The sequence below is a fragment of the Pristis pectinata genome, chromosome 10 (assembly GCF_009764475.1).
Source record: "Pristis pectinata isolate sPriPec2 chromosome 10, sPriPec2.1.pri, whole genome shotgun sequence".
NCBI lineage: Eukaryota > Metazoa > Chordata > Chondrichthyes > Rhinopristiformes > Pristidae > Pristis > Pristis pectinata.
In genome coordinates, this window is record NC_067414.1 from 75,255,080 (window position 1) to 75,258,400 (window position 3,321).

Below are 3,321 nucleotides of genomic sequence, written 5' to 3' on the forward strand. Positions count from 1 at the left end.
TAATGTCAGTGATGAACAGATCTAGAGGAGGCCAAGAAACCAGAAGGATTGGGAATTCTGAAGAGAGGAGAAAAGGTCCACAGCGTGGTTGAGGATTCCTGGCCAAAAAACCGGGCATGAAGATAAAGGCAGCAGAAGAAAACCAAAGGTAAGCTCAAAGAACAACATCATACCTGCTGGACAGGCTTATTAAACCCCGCATGGCAGAACATTGAATTCAAAACTTTCATAAGACCAGTGGGCAGGCACAGTAGTGTAGCAGTTAGCGTAACACTATTACAATGCCAATGACCCGGGTTCAATTCCAGCCACTGTCTATTAGGAGTTTGTACGTTTTCCCCGTGACTGTGTTGGTTTCCTCCGGGTGCTCTGGTTTCCTCCCACATTCCAAAGACGTAAAGGTTAGGAAGTTGTGGACATGCTATGTTGGCGCCGGAAGCGTGGTGACACTTGCGGGCTGCCCCCAGAAAATTCTACTCAAGGATGCATTTTACTATGTGTTTCAATGTACATGTGACTAACAAAGAAATCTTATCTTATCTTTCCAGTTTGTTTCCAAATTGGAGACACAAGAGTTCGCAGAGGCTGGAATCTGGAGCAAAGAAGCTGCTGGAGGAAGTCAGTGAGTCAGGCAGGATCTGTGGAGGGAAATGAACAGTCAACATTTTGGGTCAAGACCCTTCACCTGGACTGAAAGAGTAGAGGGGAGATAGCCAATGTAAAGAGGTGAAGGGAAGGGGTGGGGCATGAGCTGGCAAGCGACCAGTGGATCTGGGTGAGGAAGGGTGATGGGCAGGTGGACTCAGGTGGGCGAGGGAGGGTGGAAAGAGAGACAGAGGCTGGGAGGTGATAGGTGGAGGCAACAAAAGGCTGCAGATGATGGAATCTGATAGGAGCGGAAGGTGGAGCACGGAACCAAATAAGGGAGGTGGGGTGGGTAGGTGGAAACAGTGGGGGGAGGGGACCCAGTGGGAGGACTGTGTGGGCGATGAGCAGATGGAGGCTCTAAAATGGCCAGTTCCAATGAAAGGATATCAAGCTGAATATCAACTCTGATCTTATCTCTTTCACAGTGGACACCTGACCTTCAGAATATTTCCGGTATTCTCTTTTATTCCCAGCAACTGTGGTGTTTTGTCTGTGCAGGGTTTATTTCATTTCTTTTTCTGTCCATTCTCATTCAGCTCCTTTTATTTACATCTCCTCATAGGGCATCTCTCAGCTGACACCACTACCCTTTGTGTCACTCACTCTCTCTTGGTCGCCACCCTATCACAGACATTCCTTTCTTTTTCTCTCATTCATTCACCTTTTCTTAATTCTGATGAAAAAATCGGCTACTCAAAACGGTAACAATATTTCTCATTCCGCAGATGCTACCTGATCTATTGAATATTTCCACTGTTTTCTGGTTTTAATTTCAAATTTCCAGGATCTGCAGTTTTCACATTAAGATTAAGACTAGTCACCTTTCAGAGGTTGTGGAAAAGTATATAGATTTAGTTGCTAAAAAGGGGCAATGTTTTTTCACATTTTTCTCTGTCTGGTTAACAGAACTGAAGTACAAAGGTGAGAATTGATTGTAACAGTTACTGTGCAATTGCTGGTTACAGAATATAATGGCTTAACAGCTCCTAGCTGGCTCATCACGTTTTCATAAGATCAATTGAAAGATTGGAGAAATACATATAAACGTACGTGCAAAAGGTACATCACGAAGAGCTATTGTTGATATACCTTCATGCACTTGTATGATTAGACTATTGATCATTTGGCTACATTCCTGACTGGTGTTGGGGTGGGGGATGGCATCAATGAGATGGGTGCCCTTAATAATCATCATGCACATTAAGGACGTGTGTATATACAAGGTGAACATCTCACTGCATCTTCACCATTTGCTTTGGTTTCTCTGAAAAATAAACTGCTGATTTGATCACATTGCGCTTTTCTTCAATATTACATGACTGAAAATTGACTTATGCTGGAGAGTAATAGATAACCACTATTTTGGATATTTTTTACTCCAGAATTTCAGCCGTGTTTTTCCTGGTATGAGTCACCATTCACCCCGAGGTGAACTGCACATCAGTAGGCACAGGATGACATCATTCTCAACAGAACATTCCTTTTGGAGTATTATTGGAGTTCATGGACCATGTTGTCCTGGTGATGACCATTGTTGGGCTCTCCTGAAACTGCTGGACTAGGATGTCTGCAGGATAAGTGGATTATTTACCTTCATCCTTAGCACCTATCACCTTTGCACCCTTACCATCTCTGATCTCCAGACCCTCACTGTGACCCCATGATCTTCCCCCTAAACAACAATGGAAATCACTGATATCCCCTCTCTAACAACAGTCCCCTTTCCCCCCCCCCCCCCACAGCTGCCCGACTCCTGTTCACAGCACCACCTCTGCTCCCTCAGGCCACCAATTGCCAGTCTCCCAAACTCCCCATGTGCCTCTTGGGCCTTAGGCACAAGTGAAGTGTTCACAGTGGGTCAACAACCAAATTAATCATTGTCCCCCACCCCTCATCCCCGCTACTGTGCTCATCTGTGCAGCCATTAGGATGCACTAGAATTCCTCAGTCTGCATCTTCACAGTTTGCCAATGCTGCCATCTATTGATTGTAATACTGGAACACAGACTGCCGGGACACCAATGGCTTGGAATGACATTGAATGTCTTGAATCTTATTTTTTTTTAAAAAGTTCAGTCAAGTCCAATTAACATAACCAAAGAACATTAAGGATTTTAACTATAGGCACAAGGATGACATTGGAGAGTAAGCTGAGGAACACTTTGATCCAATCCACTGGGTCATTTCATCTAACAAATCCAATTTACATGAGTGATGACCTTGACCATGTCAGATGTCAGGCAGTTTCCTATCTGCCTCACACAATTGAAGGCATGATTATTAATTCTCTTTACAATAAAGTTTCACCATATTCATGGATTCTACCACCTACCACAATTGGTCATCTCTGGGAATAATTAGAATCCCCTCCACTTAACTTCCAAATATGAGGATCCCATGGCCTTCTCCTTCATTAAGGTTAAGGCAATCCATTCAACTGTTTGTTTCATTCTTCCTGTCCATTTACCACTGCCACGAGTTTTACTGTGATAAGACTATTGAACAGTTCCCTTATACAACGTGATGGACTCTTGACCTCACAATCTACCTGTTTTGACCTTGCACCTTATTGTCTACCTGCAATGCACTTCCCTGTAACTGTGACACTTTACTCTGTATTCTGTTATTGGTTTTACCCTGTACTACCTCAATGCACTGTGTAATGAATTGACC

At 43.8% G+C, this 3,321-nt stretch overlaps 1 long non-coding RNA gene across 1 annotated transcript; it reads left to right on the forward strand.

Moving 5' to 3' along the window:
- The first annotated feature begins 579 nt into the window (after positions 1-579).
- LOC127574778 (uncharacterized) lies at positions 580-2,043 on the forward strand. Its single transcript, XR_007956959.1, has 3 exons — positions 580-622; positions 1,614-1,707; positions 2,031-2,043. It is a non-coding gene; the product is annotated as an uncharacterized LOC127574778 (long non-coding RNA).
- The last annotated feature ends 1,278 nt before the right edge of the window (positions 2,044-3,321 follow it).